Source organism: Aedes albopictus, chromosome 1 (genome assembly GCF_035046485.1).
Source record: "Aedes albopictus strain Foshan chromosome 1, AalbF5, whole genome shotgun sequence".
NCBI lineage: Eukaryota > Metazoa > Arthropoda > Insecta > Diptera > Culicidae > Aedes > Aedes albopictus.
The window spans coordinates 179,019-199,386 of record NC_085136.1 but is presented as its reverse complement, the minus strand read 5'-3'; positions in this window follow the sequence as shown (position 1 = coordinate 199,386).

The window sequence follows — 20,368 nt, the reverse complement described above, 5'->3', positions numbered from 1 at the left end:
AATCAACCGCAGTCCGCAAGGTTTGTTTTGATCACTATTCACTGCGCACGCACGGCGGAGCTGCACGCCCTCACGTTCATCTCCTTTGCTTCCTTCTTTGATATGCGCTTCGTCATTACGGCGCACACTCTTTTGACCATGGTTCGCATTTAGGAGTATTGTTTGTTGTTTCCGCGCTTGTTTTGCGCACTTTTGGAGAAACCCCATCGGTTACTTCCATCTAGCGGCGTCGGTGGTGTAGTGGTAAGCGTGGTTGCCTCTCACCCCAGTCGGTCTAGGTTCAATCCTAGTCGACGCCGTCGGTATTTCTGAGACAAAAATATCTGATCACGCCTTCCCTCGGATAGGAAGTAAAGCCGTAGGTCCCGGCCCATGTGTTGATGGGTTCGATATGTAGGGTGTCAGGTGTGTGTGGATGTCTCCCTGACCGTCCGTGTTTAGGCTTAGTACCAGAAATAGGCGGACGTTAAACTAGAGCTGATGCCGAACGGTGTCGGCTCGCCAGAAATAAGAAGAAGAAGAAGGTTACTTCCATCCAAGCCAACTCCAAGATCCAACAGGCGGATCTTCAAGCCGATTCGTAAATCATAGGAGGCGCTTTGGATTTTCTTCTTCTTCGGACTCGAATTTGGCATCATTTTCGTATATGTACATTATTATCTGCTTAACGACGAGTAGAAGCAGATCAGCATTACAAAGTATGATCAGCTTGATCCGCGGTCAGTGGCACTTTCTTTCGTAACCGACATTTCTCTCTCTCTCTTCTTGCCATCATGGGCTGTTTGTTACCGCTTCGCTCGGTTCGTCGTCGTTTTCAACCTCGCTGTTGCATGCTTTCTTCATCACCACGCGCAGTGCACGCTTTTATGGGAGGCTGTTGTAACACTGGCCTGGCTGGGTACCTCCATCTATGCCTGCCTACTTTTACAATCAACAACTGTGGCCCGGCCCGGACCTCAGATGGTCGTGCCGGTGAATTTATATGTCGACCAGAGCAGGTCGTTGGCATCGGAATTGATTAGGAACAAAAACAACAATACGGAGCCGGTTGACGGTGTTTTTTTTTAAATAGTACATCTAAGAGACTGGAAATTTTGGGATGTGAAATTATCTAATGAGTAATTCATGATGTTGCCGCTTTCCACTGATGGTGGCGTTCGCCATCGCCAAGGCACGAGATGGAGGTCAATTCGCTTCATAGTAGGCCTACATCAACAGCAACAAAGTGTGCTACTGCGTGGCAAAGTAATTATGCGGAGCAGCATAATGGGAACCGGCAGCAATCGTAGCCGGCAGTAGGCTATGCGTTTCATTTGCCGTTTGCTCTTGGTAGGTGTCTGTCTATGCTTTGCGCATAACATCCGAGTGGCACGGTGCGTACGTGACCGTCCGGAGCAAGCTTGCCTGTTGTACACCGGGTCGGGGTTTGATGTTGGGATTTGGCAATCATCGAATGTTCAATAAGTTGACTAGTTGTTTGTCGAACCAGATTATGAGGAACCTTCATCGAAGGGTATACAGATTGAATCAGTTTAAAATCGTAGAGATGTCATCTACTTAATAGTATTCTAGTTATTAAGACAATGGTCTATCCTTCCTAAGTACTTTCCAGGTAATATTAGGCGTCACCTGATCCCTTTGTCCAATTTAGGACTAATTCAGAACTTCCCAGCTTTTTAGCAACACTCAATTGCTCAAAAGTACAAATTAATGCTATTATCTGACACTGTTGTGAATACAACTTTTAGCCTTTTTGTTGCCATTAAAGCCTTGTGACTATGTAGTTGGTTCTAACTAGGTCTAAAAATCTTCTTTTTTTAAATATTTTAATCTAGCTCATTTTTTTCATTTATTTAGTTAACATGAAATTCATGATAATACTAAATCAACAATTTGCCGCCATAATACTCGATTTGCAGCTGCAGCTCTCCAACGTCGGTCACGCCCAACACTCGCCAGATCACGCTCCACCTGGTCCGCCCATCGTGCTCTCTGCGCTCCACGCCTTCTTGTACCAACCGGATGGTTAGCAAACACCAACTTTGCAGGGTTGTTGTCCGGCATTCTTGCAACATGCCCTGCCCATCGTATCCTTCCGGCTTTGGCCACTTTCTGGATGCTGGGTTCGCCGTAGAGTGCAGCGAGCTCGTGGTTCATCCTTCTCCGCCACACACCGTTCTCCTGCACGCCGCCGAAGATCGTCCTTAGCACCCGTCGCTCGAAAACTCCGAGTGCTTGCAGGTCCTCCTCGAGCATCGTCCATGTCTCGTGTCCGTAGAGAACCACCGGTCTTATTAACGTCTTGTACATGGTACATTTGGTGCGGGGGTGAATCTTTTTTGACCGCAGTTTCTTCTGGAGCCCATAGTAGGCACGACTTCCACTGATGATGCGCCTTCGTATTTCACGGCTCACGTTATTGTCAGCCGTTAGCAAGGAACCGAGGTAGACGAATTCTTCTACCACCTCGAAAGTATCCCCGTCTATCGTAACATTGCTGCCAAGGCTTGTACTGTCTCGCTCAGTCCCACCTACCAGCATGTACTTTGTCTTAGCCGCATTCACCACCAGTCCGACCTTTGCTGCTTCACGTTTCAGGCGGGTGTACTGTTCTGCCACCGTTCCAAATGTTCTAGCAATAATATCCATGTCATCCGCAAAACAGACAAATTGGCTGGATTTCGTGAAGATCGTACCCCGGCTGTTGAGCCCGGCTCGTCGCATAACACCTTCCAGGGCGATGTTGAAGAGTAGGCAGGAAAGTCCATCACCTTGTCGTAGTCCCCGTCGAGATTCAAATGAACTGGATAGTTCACCCGAAATCCTTACGCTGTTCTGCACACCGTCCATCGTTGCTCTTATCAGTCTAGTCAGCTTCCCGGGAAAACTGTTCTCGTCCATAATTTTCCATAGCTCTGTGCGGTCGATACTGTCGTATGCCGCTTTGAAGTCGATGAACAGGTGATGCGTTGGGACCTGGTATTCATTTCTGGGCATTTCTGGAGGATTTGCCGTACGGTGAAGATCTGGTCCGTTGTCGACCGGCCGTCGATGAAACCGGCTTGGTAACTTCCCACGAACTCATTTACTTTAGGTGAAAGACGACGGAAGATGATCTGGGATAGCACTTTGTAGGCGGCATTCAAAACGGTGATCGCTCGAAAGTTCTCACACATTAACTTGTCGCCTTTCTTGTGGATGGGACAGATTATCCCTTCCTTCCACTCCTCCGGTAGCTGTTCGGTTTCCCAGATCTTGACTACTAACTGGTGCAGACAGGTGGCCAACTTTTCCGGGCCCATCTTGATGAGTTCTGCTGCGATACCGTCCTTACCAGCCGCTTTGTTGTTTTTGAGCTGGTGGATAGCATCCTTAACTTCCCTCAGCGTGGGAGTTGGTTCGTTCCCGTCCTCTGCTGCACCAACATAGTCATTTCCTCCGCTGCCTTGGTCCTCCGTGCCTACATTCTCTTCGCCATTCAGGTGCTCGTCGAAGTGCTGCTTCCACCTTTCGATCACCTCACGTTTGTCCGTCAGGAGGCTCCCGTCCTTATCCCTGCAGATTTCGGCTTGCGGCACGTAGCCTTTGCGGGATGCGTTGAGCTTCTGGTAGAACTTGCGTGTTTCCTGTGAACGGCACAGCAGTTCCATTTCCTCGCACTCCGCTTCTTCCAGGCGGCGCTTTTTCTCCCGGAAGAGACGGGTCTGCTGCTTCCGCTTCTGTCTGTATCGTTCCACATTCTGCCGGGTTCCATGCTGCAGCATTACCGCCCGCGCTGCATCCTTCTCCTCCAGAACCGCTCTGCACTCCTCGTCGAACCAATCGTTTCGTCGACTCCGTTCTACGTACCCGATAGTGCTCTCGGCTGCGTTGTTAATGGCTGCTTTGACTGTACTCCAGCAGTCCTCTAGAGGGGCCACATCGAGCACACCCTCGTCCGGCAACGCTGCCTCGAGATTCTGCGCGTATGCGGTGGCGACATCCGGTTGCTTCAGTCGCTCTAGATCGTACCGGGGCGGCCGCCGGTAATGTACGTTGTTAATAACGGAGAGTTTTGGGCGCATTTTAACCATCACCAGGTAGTGATCAGAGTCGATATTAGCGCCACGATAGGTCCTGACGTCGATAATGTCGGAGAAGTGCCGTCCATCCATCAGAACGTGGTCGATTTGCGATTCCGTTTGTTGTGGTGATCTCCAGGTGTAACGATACGGGAGGCTGTGCTGGAAGAAGGTGCTACGAATGGCCATGTTCTTGGAGGCGGCGAAATCGATGAGGCGTAGGCCATTTTCGTTCGTCAGCTGGTGGGCGCTGAACTTTCCAATCGTCGGTCTGAATTCCTCCTCCTGGCCTACCTGAGCGTTTAGATCCCCTATGATGATTTTGACGTCGTGGTTTGGGCAGCGGTCGTACTCGCGTTCGAGCTGCGCGTAAAATGCGTCTTTATCATCATCAGTGCTTCCGGAGTGAGGGCTGTGCACGTTTATTATGCTAATGTTGAAGAATCGGCCCTTGATCCTCAACCTGCACATTCTTTCGTCGATCGGCCACCAACCGATCACGCGCCTCTGCATGTCGCCCATCACTATAAAATCTGTTCCCAGCTCACGTGTGTTGCCGCAACTCTGGTAGATGGTATGATTACCTCTAAACGTTCGCACCATAGATCCTGTCCAACACACCTCCTGCAGCGCTACGATTCCGAACCCGCGGTCCTTCAGTATATCGGCGAGTATGCGGGTGCTCCCGATGAAGTTGAGAGATCTGCAGTTCCACGTACCGAGCTTCCAATCGCAAGTCCCTTTTCGTCGCTGTGGTCGTCGCCATTGGTATCGGTTCGCATTCTTCTCTTGTTGATTTTCCGGTGCTAGTCTTTCTTACGGCTGGCTCGCAGGGCCTGACACCAACCCACTAACCCAGGGAGCTGGGCTTACCTTCCCGGAAGCTACGGGTTCTGTATTGGCATTTCCTCCAACTACAGTGCTAAATAGCTAGGCTCGAGCGCCAGTCTTCGCCGGGGGTGGTGTTTTTAATGGGCGCCCAGGAGATAATATTTTACCTGAGCTTCCACCCCCAACGAATTATTTTAAGACAACATTTTAATATTTTTGCCTGTCACTCAAAATTTCTACAAGTTACACAAACTGCCAAGCTATTGTTCAAAGGTCTAATGCTTTTACCATCATTGATGACGTCAAACCCGACATCAACCTATCATTCATCTATTTTTATTTTGGCCACCAAACCCAATATGGACCCATTACTTGGTCGATGTTGGTCCAACATGATAAACTTGGAGTTGAAATGAAACACGTCCTTTGTAGTTGGAGGTTCAGTAACGAATGAACAAATTTATTTAAGCTGTCACTTCATAATAATCATGGTATACTACGATTCGTCGATTGCTTCAACATCCCCCCTCAATCGAATAATCCAAGCTTCTCACGCAAATGTTGGAAAGGGGTCTTGGTTAAACCTTTGATGAAAATATCAGCTACTTGGTCCTTGGTACAAACATAAACTGGGCGGAGTACTTCCTCTTGAACGCATTCACGGATGAAGTTGTACCTTATATCGATGTGCTTCAATCGTTTATGATTTCGAGGTTCTTCTGCCACACGAATACAAGATTGGTTGTCTTCATACAAAACGGTTGGTTCTGTCATCTCAAGATCAAACTCCGTCAGCAAGTTCCGTAACCATATAGCTTCGCAGGCTGCTTCACTAAGGGACACATATTCAGCTTCTGTCGAAGACAGGGCAATAGAGTTCTGTTTCTTCGTAGACCACGACACCGTCGAAACGTGAACTTGGAAGATATATCCAGAAATGGATCGCCGGTCATCTTCATTGTCTCCACGCAACGCTTCGGTATGGCCAATGCTGGTTTCTCATCAAAAATCACGTCCCGAGATATGAACAGCTTCCTCTTGTCGACATTCCAAATGCGATAACCGTTGTTTGCGTATCCAATCATCACATTCTTTTGAGATCTCGCGTCCAGTTTTCCTCGCTGCTGTTTCGGTATATGCGTATAAGCAACCGAACCAAAAACACGTAGATTGTCGACATCCGGTTTCCGATGATACCACATCTCGTAGGGCGTCTTCGATTCTCGCAATGCAGCCGTTGGGCAACGATTTCCAAGGTACGCTGCCGTAAGCACTGCTTCTCCCCACATCATCTTCGGTAGGCCCGCATCCAGGATTAGAGATCTTGATTTGTCCAACAACGTCCTATTCATCCTTTCGGCAACTCCATTTTGTTGTGGATTGTACGGAACGGTATACTCCAACGAAATTCCTCTCTTGCGGCAAAAATCTTGAAATTCGGCACTGCTATATTCTCCTCCGTTGTCGCATCTCAGTCTGGCAATCTTGCTTCCAAAATATGCAGTAACCTTGGCTTCGTACTCGATGAAGTGTTCCAGCACCTCGTCCTTCGAATTCAACAGATAGACCACAGTAAAATGCGTGTAGTCATCCGTAAACGTTACGAAGTACCGCTTCTGATTCCACGTATGCGGGACGAACGGCCCACACACATCCGTATGAATTAGCTCGAGGGGCCTCCGGGATTTCGGCTCTTGTACCTCCTCAAAGGCTTTCTTTGTCTGCTTTCCCGCGATACAAACTTCGCAAATTCGGTTTTCAGTACTACTCAGTTGACTCACCTTGGTCTTCACCATATCGTGCATCCACAGCTTACGGAGATTTGCTTCACCGACGTGCCCAAAGCGCCTGTGTCAGAGTTCGAAGTCATCAGTTTTCGCCACCATTGCATTCTGCTCACGATTCCGCAGATGGACGTTCAGCTTGTACAACGATCTTCCTCTCGTGCCCGTCGCAACAACTTGATCATTCCTCTCGATTAGGACCTTTCCGTTGACGAATGTAACTTTCATGCCTTCTTGCTCCACTCTTCTTACAGAAAACAGATTGCAGCTCAGCTTGGGAACATACAGCACATTATCCATAACAGCTCTCAGTCGCTTTCCGTCAACCAGCATTTCAGCTCTCACGGTTCCGGCCAGATTCGTTTCCATCGATTCTCCACTTTTGGCTACAGCAATTCGAACGGTTTCCGGTAGTTTATGCAGCTCTTCAAAATACGCTTCCGAGTTCAGCATATGGTTCGACGCACCGGAGTCTACGTACCAGTCGATCTGCATTCCGTCTTCAGAGCTTCCAGCAACCAGTGCTTCTTCATCACACGTGGCCAAAAACGCAATGTCCGCTTCCACACCGATATTCGCCTTGCCTCTGGTTTCGAACTTGGGTCGCCGATTGTTTGGTCTACTTACATGATTGCTTTTTCTTTCGTCCATTGGTTTCTCCTTGCATTCCGATCGTTTATGGCCTATCTTTCCGCAGTTATAGCACTTGAAGTTCCATTTCTTGCTCACAAACGCCGATTCCGAGCTTCCGGATGCTTCACCCACATTCTTGTTCGCTCGCCTCGTTTCCTCATCCAGCAGTCGTGTTCGCACAAATTCCAGCGTCAATCGATCCGGTTCCACAGTGTCCAATGCCGTAACAAGCGCGTCGTACGAAGAAGGTAACGTCAACAGGAGGTAACAAATTGCGTCTTGCTCATCTATTTTCGCTCCGCTGGCCTTCAGATCACGTAGCAGCTTGTCGAAATCCAGGAAATGATTCTGTATTCCAACGCCTTCACTCATCTTCATCATCAACAGCTTCCGTCGCAAGAAAATCTGGCTGCCGAAACCATTCCGTTGAAACACCTTCCGTAGCGTGTCCCACATGTCCTTAGCGGTGGCCTTGTCCTTCACGTACTCCAAATGACTCTCAGCGATTCGATGCACGATGGCCGACTTGCACTTCCGATCCCTCTGGAGCCATTCTTCACGTTTAACGGCCTTCTCTCTTCGGACTTCTTCGGTATCGGTCGCCAAAACTCTTGCAAACGCTTCTTCCTCAATTGATCGTTCCACGCAGTCTATCAAGTTCCGCTCTTCCAGCAAAATCTTCATCCGAAACATCCAGTTGTCGATGTTGGCCCCGTTGAACAGCCACTTCTTATCTTCACCGTCCATCTTGGAATTCCCGTTCAGATGAAAATCTCTCCAGACTGCTTCAAGAACTTCCGATCAGCTTCAAAATTCGTAGTTACGGTTTGGTTAGTGACTGGGTCCATAACCTGATAAACATGGAGTTGAAATGAAACACGTCCTTTGTAGTTGGAGGTTCAGTAACGAATGAACAAATTTATTTAAGCTGTCACTTCATAATAATCATGGTATACTACGATTCGTCGATTGCTTCAACACAACAGTGGCTCAACATTCGATAAAAATTGACTCAACTCTGACCCGACATTCGATATTTTTTCAGTCGGAATTTTGCAGGGTTTTCTCGTGTTTCGTGCCCAGCTACTCATTCGAGTGACAATGTATTCAATTGACAAGGATTCGCTTCTCAGGAACCTTGTTCGGTTTATGTTGCTGAGCTGGCAGCAATCAATTTCGCTTTGGGGATGATTTCAAACATGCCCGTAGACCATTTCTTCATCTTCTCGGATAGCCTTAGTTCGATTGAGGCACTCCGGTCGATGAAAACTGTAAAACATTCATCTTACTTTCTTACAAAAATAAGGGAGCAGATGGGTGCACTGGTCGAAAGATCATACAAGATTACCTTTGTATGGGTCCCCTCACATTGCTCAATTTATGGCAATGAGAAGGCGGACTCTCTCGCAAAGGTGGGCGCACAGGAAGGTGAGATCTATGATAGAAGAATTTCACATGATGAATTTTTCCATTTTGTTCGCCAGAGTTCTCTTCAAAGTTGGCAAAATGATTGGCGAGATGGCCAGCTGGGACGGTGGTTACATTCCATTATTCCTAACGTTTCTTTGCGAGTGTGGTGGTATGGTCTGGATGTAAGTCGCAATTTCATTCGCGTGATGTCAAGACTTATGTCCAACCATTACTCGCTAGACGCGCATTTACACAGGATTAACCTCGCGTTGAGCAATGTTTGTACTAAGTGCGGTTCCGGTTATGATGACATCGACCACGTAGTTTGGCAATGCCCGGATAATGACGCCTCCAGAGCGCTACTATTGGATACCCTTGAGGCCCGAGGTAGACAACCCTTTGTTCTTGTGAGAGATGTGTTGGGGACCCGCGATGTCACATATATGGGATGTATTTTCGACTTTCTTCGCTCTGCTGGTATAAAAGTTTAATTCGCTTGTGTTTTCTTCTCCAGTTTTTTTTTTCTCTGTTTTGTCCTCTTTGTGTTACCAAGCTACTCCTGGCCATCCGGAAGACCAAGTCCCACAACAAGTTGGTACCAACACCACAAAGGCACCGAATTCGCTAGCAAGATGCGATTCACCCCCGGATGAGCAGCAGTGAAACCTTTGGCCCAATCCTTACCCTGTCCATCCCTCAAAATGTGACCTTCTAGCCTCGAGCTGCCATGAGTACCCTGGCTTCCACCCATTACTAACAGATATCATTAAAAAGTTATTACTCTGTATAATGTATACTATTAAGTACAAAGAAAGATCCTCGGCTCCGTAAAGCGTTATACGCGATTGAGCCCCAAATAAATGAACTAGATAAAAAAAAGGATTCGCTTCTCATTTGATAGGTGCTCTGATTGAATGAAATCGTTTTGAACATGAATAGAAGGAAAAATGTTTAAAAAGATTTGTTGGTTAATGTTCAAATGAATGAGATGAAGTTTTGCAACACTGGTTTAAACCGGTTCTTTGTTAAGATTCCATCTCACAGTTGTCGCATAAGTGTCGAAGTACAGGCAGTAAATCATGTTCACTTAACCTTCCGTAACTCGCGTGGTTGCCCACCACCGTCAGCACCACGCTGATGCTGAACACGAAAAGCGAGATTATTTCAACGTGTTGTACAAAATACAACAGCGCGATTGCTCGAGGGTTGATAGTTAAAGCTCACAAAGCAAATTTTGGGATATTCCAGGTAATAAGTGTTCTGGAACTCAGTTTTTAAAGTCTATGGCTATGACAGTACAGTGTAGTTTCTCAAGCTAAAAATAGTAACTATACATAATTAGACAGGGTTTAAATCAATAATTATTCCAAAATAGTTTTAAAATATTCCAAATCAGCCAATTGAACAGCCAGAAATGGTCATAAAAGACATAATTATCTGATAGATAGATACAATAATAGATATAATAATAATCTCTGGACATAATAGATTACAAATCGTAGATTTGTACAATGAAAAAAGTTCATGTAATCTCAAGAACGGTTTGGATATCCTTAGACATCTCAACAGATCTGATGCTGTCTATTAAACTTTGAGATGTTCAGTAAGTCATGAAAGATTACAAGTCGTAGCTTTGTATTATGAATGAAGTTACCGGTACACCCGTAGACTTTAGGATCTAAACTCCAGAATAGTTTGGATGACCTAGGATATCCTGACTGATTTGAAACTGTCTATTGAACTTTCAAAAGACTTACTGAGCATAATAGATTACAAATCGTTGATTTGTATTATGCAAGAAGCTACCGCTGCACCCGTAGACTTTAGGATCTAAACTCCAGAATAGTTTGGATGACCTAGGATATCCTGACTGATCTGAAACAGTCCATTAAACTTAAAAAAGACTTACTGGGCTTAATAGAGTACAAATCGTTGCTTTGTATAATGCAAGAAGTTACCGTTACAGACGTAGACTTTAGGATCTAAACTCAAGAACAGTTTGGATGTCCTTAGATATCCAGAAATTTACTCTGCATCATATTCTACCTTTTTGATGCTGTTAAGCACCAAAACCACAGAAATATGTAGAAAAACTCTATAATAATGCTTGGAAAAATTCCGGCTTAAAATTAAAAATCCACGTAAATGAAAACCGCGTTAATTCAAAAATCCGCGTAAAAATAAACCGCGTTAATTCAAAAATCCGCGTAAAAAAAACCTCGCAAATGAAACCGCGTAAAAAAACCTGACTGTATACCAATCAACTCAGTTCGACGAATTGAGATGATGTTTGTTGTATGTGTGTATAAATGTGTGTATGTACACTCCCGATCAAAAGTTTGGGGTCACCCCCTCAAAAACATGTCATTTTTTTAGGGCCCATATCTCCGCCAATTTGCGTCCGTAACTTCTCGAAAAGTTACACATCGAATATTCTCAAATTTTAACTGTAAGTTCTACCAGTTGTGTATCAATCGTCGCATCGCACCTTCTAAATATATAGGATGGGGCAGGGCAAGATGGGTCGCGGGGCAAGAAGTGCCATTTTCGGGCGCATTACTCATGGTTTGATTATGTTAAAAATTTTGATAGATGACCACCCGGATAAAAAATGACCATTCATTACATGGTAAATATTATTAACATATGATTGGTTTTATTGTTCACAATAAAACACATAGTAGATATATTGTTACTTTTACAATAGAAATCAAACCCATATAGTTCGTACAATAAGTGAACATTAGCTTTATTAGTGACTAATTGATTCGATTGTTCATCAATAGTTCTATAATAATTTAAAGTTACTATCAGTAAAAATTAATTTAAGTTGTTTTTATATAGTTGCAAAAGTGCCTGCAAAGTTCTCACTCATGGACTTTCTATTAAAAAAGAGCTTATTTCTCAATTACACTTAAAAACAATTCGTAACAAATAAATAACAATAAATATTATTGTTGCTTGCATCATGTTTGTATAATTAAATACAAAATCACTTGACATATTTTTTTTATAGTTTTCGTTTTAAATTTGAGTGCAGTAGATGTTTCGGTTATCGAATGTTATTCGTTAAAACTTCAACGACTGACAGACGTCAAGCCGTGTTGGTAGAGGAAGCTCTCAATGAATAGCTGAGGAAGTACTTATAGAAAACTAGCTGAAAAGCAGGTTTTAGTCAAGTGAGGACGTTACGACAAGAAAAAGATGAACAATGATTTTTCTAATGTTTTCCAATAAATTAAAGGAATCTAGTAAATAGTAAACTACCATTGATAACAATACAAAGACAATTTGTTTAATGGGGTCAATTGAACCGATGTTAAAATAAACATGCAATAAAATTTGTTGTTATGTAAACAGATTTCGCCTTTGAAAAACCAAAGAATTCATATTTCTCGTTAACATTTTTCTTCAGCATTTACAGATACTAATGCCACATGAATTGTGAACGATTTATGGTATGGATCGTACGACCTGAGTTCTGACTTGTGATATTTGGCAGTTATTTGAAAAGATTGATGATAGATCTTATCAACAGCTGCCAAGCAACACATACCAGACAGACATCAGAGCACAACCCATTAAATGGGTTTGTGATCAGAGTGTTTGATTCTTATCATAAAATGTGCATATCATTCTGGTGGCCGTTAGTGCTCGTAAATGCTAGATATAAATGTCAGCGGGAAATATAAATTCTATGTATTTTCAATAGCGAAAACTGCTTACAAATAACAACAAATATTATAGTATTTTTTAATGTAACAATGATTCATTTGACGCCATTCAATTAATTGTATTTGTATTGTAAGAACAATTAAAAAACATTAAGATATATTGTTTTCTTTTGAAAATTGCCCTAAAAATGTCTCATAAAAACACAATACATTCTATTGTTTTTCGCGAAAAAGTGTATGAAAATTTTCACAAAATTTTATGGTTAAGATACATAACGACCACCATTTTTTATTGTAAAAGTGTCATTTACCATTCGCCGAATGGTATAGAACAATAGGGATGATGGTGAGTGTGCCGTGTAAATTACAATACGTTTAGTGGTGAATATTTTTCGAACAAATGGTGTTGTAACAATAAAATTTATCGCATTTTTATGATATTTTTTATCAGGGCAGCATGAGTATTAGTATGGGACACGCTTGTATGGAAAAAATAAATCCTCGCTCCAGTCGATTTTTTAGATCCCATTTAGGTCCCATATGAACTGTACAAAATTTCAGCGCAATCGGTGAAACTATAATTTAGCGCAAGCGGTTCAAAGTTTACATAGGATTTACTATGGGAAAAGTTACACTTTTAAACAAAAAATCCCAGAGGTCGCCCCTTGTCTCCTTAATTCAAATCGAACAATGCTTCTTGTAGAAAAGTCATTTATGAAACTTTCCTTCGAAGACCGCAAAACAATTGGATGCTTGTGGAAAAAGTTATTGATTTATTACCGATTAGTGATCCGACGAACGGCTTTTTGTTTTGTTTTATCAGCAGCACTGTAGCTGCTGCCTTGGCTGCTGCTGTTTCTGGGGGTGGTGATGCCACCCGCCACCCCATGCAGCAGCGGCAGCAGCAGTGCTGCTGAAAAAACAAAACAAAAAGCCGTTCGTCGGATCACTAATCGGTAATAAATCAATAACTTTTTCCACACGCATCCAATTGTTTTGCGGTCTTCGAAGGAAAGTTTCATCACAGATAACAGATGTTTATGCTAGTACAAATTTTTCGCAGAATCCTGTGTAAATGTTCAAAACGATATACGTTGGCTCACTACCGCCATCTACTCAACTTATTGCGACATTACATCTAACTTGAATGCAAGAATAGTTCAAAGTTCCAGTTTCATTCAAGACCGAATACAATTTTGAATGTAAAATTGCGTAGTGCATGCAATCTTGAAAGCGATCACTGACTATCGATCACTGCGCCATCTCTAAATGATTGCCACATGAGTTTCAGCTGCTCGTTACATACAAAATGGCTGTTGAGCATTTTTACACACATTGCCAATATAAGCATAAACGTCTGTTATCTGTGGTTTCATAAAGGATTTTTCTACAAGAAGCGTTGATTGATTTGAATTAACGAGACAAGGGACGACCTCTGGGATTTTTTATCTGAAATTGTAACTTTTCCCATAGTAAATCCTATGTAAACTTTGAACCGCTTGCGCTAAATTATAGTTTCACCGATTGCGCTGAAATTTTGTACAGTTCATATGGGACCTAAATGGAATCGAAAAAGTCAACTGGAGCGAGAATTTGATGTATGTCCCATACTAATGAGTATACAAAAGTTTGGGACATTGATTGAAAAATTGTTCACTTTTATTGGAAATAAAAAATAAAATGGTTTTTTAGCCATTTTTCTTATGCGATACATTCCATATAATCTCCATATAAACGGCCGCGGGGTAAGATGGGTCACCTTCAATTTTGAACGTATTTTTGGAGCATTCAAAAGTTATTTATTTTTTGTTACAAGACTATCTCATAAATGACTTCAATCAAGCGGAATGAGCTCAAAATTATAACATAAAATTATGATAGTTTTTTAGTGAAAACATCGATTTTCAAGTCGCCTTAGGACCACTCAAATCGTAAAGTTTTTTATATTCCACATAAATTTATAAAATGTTTACTATTAGCTCTTGTTTACTCAGTATGGATATGGAGTAGGTCGGCTCCAGAGGCACGTTCTCCTCCATTTGGGAAATTTGTGCCATCGCCATGAACACGAGCCTATTCATCATTTACCTGACGGAGTCCAGGGACTGTATAATCAATAGAGTTAATAAACTATAGAGGACGAATGTCGCTGCTGTTCCCTTTGTTCTCGCTCGCAAACATGTCGGGTATCTATCTGTCAAACTGCATACTTTTTCGCTTTGACACTTATAGCCCGGCCTATCTCCGCCAGCAAGAGATGTTTCGGCAGCGACGCCAGCGACATTCTTCCTCTATAGTTTATTAACTCTATTGTATAATGCAATAAAAAATCACTTGACATATTTTTTTAGTTTTCGTTTTAAATTTGAGTACATTAGATGTTTTGGTTATCGAATGTTATTCGCTAAAACTACAACGACTGACAGACTTAAACCGTATTGGCAGAGGAAGCTCTCAATTAATAACTGAGGAAGTACTTACAGAAAACTATAGAAAGCTATAGCTGAAAAGCAGGTTTTGTCCAAGTGAGGACGTTACGTCAAGAAAAAGATGAACAATGATTTTTCTATTGTTTCCAAATAAATTAAAGGAATCTACTAAACAGTATACTACCATTGAAAACAATACAAATACAATTAGTTTAATGGGGTCAATTGAACCGATGTTAAAATAAATATGCAATGAAATCAATTTTGTTGTTATGTAAACAGATTCCGTCTTTGAAAAACCATAGAATTCATATTTATCGGTAACATTTTTCTCCTGCATTTACAGGTACTAATGGCCACTTGAATTGTGAACGATTTATGGTATGAATCATATGACGTGAGGTCTGACTTGTGATATTTGGCAGTTTTTTTTTGAAAAGATTGATTATAGATCTTATCAACAGCTGCCAAGCAATACACACCAGACAGACATCAGAGTGTTTGATTTTTATCATAAAATGTGCATATCATTCTGGCGTCCATTAGATTTTCAAAAGCGAAAACTGCTTACAAATAACAACAAATATTATTGTATTGTATTGTATTGTAACAACGATTTAATTGACGCCATTCAATTATTGGTATTGGTATTGTAAAAACAATAAAAAAAAGATTAGGATATATTGTTTTCTTTTGGAAAATGCCCTAAAAATGTCTCATAAAAACACAATACATTCTATTGTTTTTCGCGAAAAAATCAATGAAAATTTTCTCAAAATTTTATGGTTAAGATACAGAACGATCACATTTGTTATTGTAAAAGTGCCATTTACCGTTCGACTTGCCGCTCGCCGAATGTACAGAACAATAGGGATGACGGTGAGTGTGCTGTGCAAATCTTGGGGCAAGACACTGTGCTGGAGAGTACATTTTCCTTCATAGAGTTGCTCAGAATTTCTCCGGATTGCTCCCGTTTTTGCTTGGGTGTTGCCTGATATGCCGCAAAATCAAAACAATATTGCCCGATATCTCGCTTTTCTTGCAGTTTTAGGGGTGCTTTTCAGCAAATTTCTTCGATCATTGGTGAAAAGAGTTACTCAGAATTTCTCAGAGTTACTCTCGTTTGCACAGTGTCTTGCCCCTGGTGCAAATTACAATACGTTTAATGGTGAATAATTTTCGAAAAATCAGTAACAAATTTTGAAAACGATGTAGAATCAATGGTGCAGCATTGATTATACGTCGTTTTCAAAAGTTGTGACTGAAATGGTGTTGTAACCCCGGTTGTAACAAAAAAAATATCGTATTTTTATATTTTTTATCAGGGAAGTGATCAGAGTGTGACGTCTGTTCCTCTGTGGTAGATTCAATAGATCTGCTGTAAAATGTTAAAAAACATTCAGTAGGCCAAAGCACTGAATATGCACTTTAAAATCGCATTTTTTCTGTGCCCTTAATGCCTGGTTTAGATTGTTCAATTGAAACGAGCATGTGAGTTGCAAACTTCACAAACATGTTCAATCCGATGGAATGACGTGTTTAGAGCAAATGACTTGGGTGTCCACTTGCATGCTCATGAATGCATCTCAATTGAAACAAGTGTTTACATTCTTCAACTCGTGCGGTGCATATAAGCAAACTGAAGTGAATTCAGCTCATTTGACAGATGACTTGAATTCAACTCACATGAATCGCGTGTTCAGACGGGGCAATTGAGATGATTTCGTTTGACTTGAATAAAAAAGTTGAACATGTTCAACTTTCGTTCAAGTCAAGTCAGTTGCTCAACTGAGATGAACGGTGCTTACACGTTCAAATCGCATTCAATTGGGCATTTCCATTGACTTGAATCAAGTCACTTGCTCCATGTAAACCAGGCATAACACCTGTAGTGGGTATGGTTAGAATAATAATTCATTTTGTTGAGTGTAGTTCAGTGTGTATCGAAAAAGATACATACTCACTGTTTGTGACATCCCTGAACGAATCAGCGTGGAAACGGCATAAAATAGCAAAACTTAACGAAGGTTTGCTGCAACTGTCTGAAGCGAGACCATGAGCGGGACAGCACATCCAGCCGAATCCCATGCGAGAACGGCGACGGTAGTTCGGTGGCTGGGAGAAATAGCAGCGGAGCTCGGGTGGAAAGCGAACAGCGTCATTCTGGTTACGATTGTAGTAGCGACAAGATGTGATTTCTGATATCATCTTTCGTTACGACAATGGTGCAGCCGGTAGTACTTTTTGTGAAACTTGTGGGTGCATAATTCAATCTTCGAAAATGTAACCGCGTTTAGGTATGTAATTTTGTTGTTGGTGGAGTTGAGAAGCGGTTGGGAATTTTGAAAGGGAATACATTGATGGAGGCGTGGATCAGTGACCGCAAGGGAAATGCGCTTTGGAAGGGGGCGCGATTGTATCTCGAAGGAGAGCACGAAAGAGGGGTGGAAGTGTTGCGGAAACAAAGGAGATGGCTTGAAAACAAGAAGTGCGACGTCGTGAAATAGGAGCAAAAGGGTCGCGGAGGAATAAATAGGTGAAGTGAGAGGAAGAGCGAGAAAGATGGAAGGTTGTGGGAAATAAATTGTGACGCAGCGTAAAAGGCATATGAAGGATAGGATGAAGCGAGAGAAAAAGCAACGGATTGAGATAAATGAAGCGAGAGAAAAGCAAAAAAAAAGGATGTCTAAAAAAAAAATTAGCGAGAGAAAAAAGCAACGGATTAAAAAAAAAATGAATCGTGAAAAAAACTGAGAAAGGAGATGTTTTTGAAAAAAAAATAAAGCGAGAGAAAAAGCAAAAAAAAAAAGAAAGGCTTGGAAAAAAAAATAAAGCGAGAGAAAATGCAAAAAAAAAGATGGCTTGGAGAAAAGAAAATGAAGCGGGAGAAAATGCAAAAAAAAGGATGGCTTGGAAAAAAAATGAAACGAGAGAAAAAAAAAGATGCCTCGGAAAAAAATGAAGCGAGAGAAAAAGCAAAAAAAAGATAGCTCGGAGAGAAAAAAAAACCGAGCGAGAAAAAATAATGGAGCGAGAGAGAAAAATATGACAAAAAAATATATGTTTGCGAAAAAAATAATAAGGTGGAAAAAAGAGAATGAAAAAAAAAATGCTTTGACTTGGGAAAAAAAATGCGACATCTCAAAAAAAAATGAAAGTATGAAAAAAACGTAGCGAAAAAAAAATGAGTCGAACAAGGAAATGCAAATAAGAGAGATTGACATACCTTGGAAAAAAAATGATGAGAAAAGAGTGAACAAAGGAATGGCGAAAGACACGAGGAAGTTGTCCTATGAAAATGTCAAACAGAAACACAAATTGAACAATAGAAAAAAATCATAAATATAAATTGGGCGAGTAAAACCAAATAAAACTTAAGTATTAAAACAAGATTCGGATTGGAACTGGATTATATTTGGATTGAATTTCGATTGGAATATCATTGAAAATTGATTGGATTTTTATTGAGTATTTTTATCGGATTTGTGTTGGATCATGATTGGATATGAATTTGATTTGGATTAAAACTGGGTAGGATTTGAATGAGATTGGTCTCAGTTTAGCTTATTGGATTGTATTAGATTTGAATTTCAATGAAATGCCATTGGATTGGAATTGAATTTGAACTAGATTTGTATTTGGATTGGATTTGGATTTCAATCGGATACAGGTTGAATTTTTATTGGATGTAGAATTAAAATTGGATTGGATTTGGGTTGGATATGGACTGGATTTAGATTTGATTTTGATTGAATTTGGAATGGATTTGAATTGGATTTGTGTTGGATTGGATTTGAATTGTATTTGGATTGAATTTGATGTGATTTGAATTTGGTTTGGATTAGAGATGGATTGGATATGGATTGCATTTGGATTGGATTTTGATTGAATTTGGATTGGATTCGGATTGGGTTTATATTGGATTCAGATTGGATTTCGATTGAATTTGGATTAGATTTGAATTTTATTTGGATTGGATATAGATTGGATTTGACTTGGATTCTATTTATATTGGGTTCGGATTGGATTTCGATTGAATTTGGATTGGATTTTAATTGTATTTGGATTGAATATGGATTGGATTTGAATTGGATCTGGATTGGATTTGGATTGGATTTGGATTGGATTTGAATTAGATTTGGATTGGATTCGGATTGAATTTCGATTGAATTTGGATTGGATTTGAATTGGATTTGATTTGATTGGATTTGTATTGGGTTTGGATTAGAGTTGAATTGAATTTGAATTGGAATTGGATTGCATTTGGATTGTATTTGAATTGGATTTGGATTGGATTTGAATTGGATTTGGATTGGATTTGGACTAGATTTGAATTGGATTTGGATTAGGTTTGTATTGGATTTGAATTGGATTTGGATTGGATTTGGATTGGATTTGGATTGGATTTGGATTGGATTGGATTTGAATTAGGTTTGGAATATATTTGAATTGAATTCGGATTGGATTCGGATTGGATTTATTTGGATTTGAATTGGGTTTGGATTAGAATTGGATTGGATTGAAATTGAAATTGCATATTGGATTTGACTTGGATTGGATTTGAATTGGATTTGCATTGGATTTGGATTGGATTTGGATTTCAATCGAATACAGGTTAAATTTTTATTGGACGTATAATTCAAATTGGATTGGATTTGGGTTGGATATGGATTGGATTTAGATTTGATTCTGATTGAACTTGGAACGGATTTGAATTGGATTTGGGTTGGATTGGATTTGAATTGTATTTGGATTGAATATGGATTGGATTTAAATTAGATTTGGATTGGATTTGATTGGATTTGAATTGGGTTTGGATTAGAGATGGATTGGGATTGGATTGGATTTGGATTGGATTTTGATTGGATTTGGATTGGATTGGATTTATATTGGATTCGGATTGGATTTCGATTGAATTTGCATTGGATTTGAATTGTATTTGGATTGAATATGGATTAGATTTGAATTGGATCTGGATTTGATTTGGATTGGATTTGAATTGGATTTGTATTGAATTTGGATTGGATTCGGATGGGATTTCGATTGAATTTGGATTGGATTTGAATTGGATTTGGATTGGATTTGATTGGATTTTTATTGGGTTTGGATGAGAGTTGAATTGAATTTGAATTGGAATTGGATTGCATTTGGATTGTATTTGAATTGGATATGGATTGGATTTGGATTGGATTTGGATTGGATTTGGATTGGATTTCGATTGGATTTGGATTGGATTTGGATTGGATTTGGATTGGATTTGGATTTGGATTTGGATTGGATTGGATTGGATTTGGATTGGATTTGGATTGGATTTGGATTGGATTTGAATTGGATCTGGATTGGATTTGAATTGTATTTGTATTGGAACGAATTGGATTTGAATTGGATTTGGACTAGATTTGAATTGGATCTGGATTGAATTTGGATTATTTTTGTATTGGATTTGAATTGGATTGGATTTGGATTGGGTTTGAATTGGGTTTGGATTGGATTTGGATTGGATTCGGATTAGATTTAGATTGGATTTAAATTGGATTTGGAGTGAA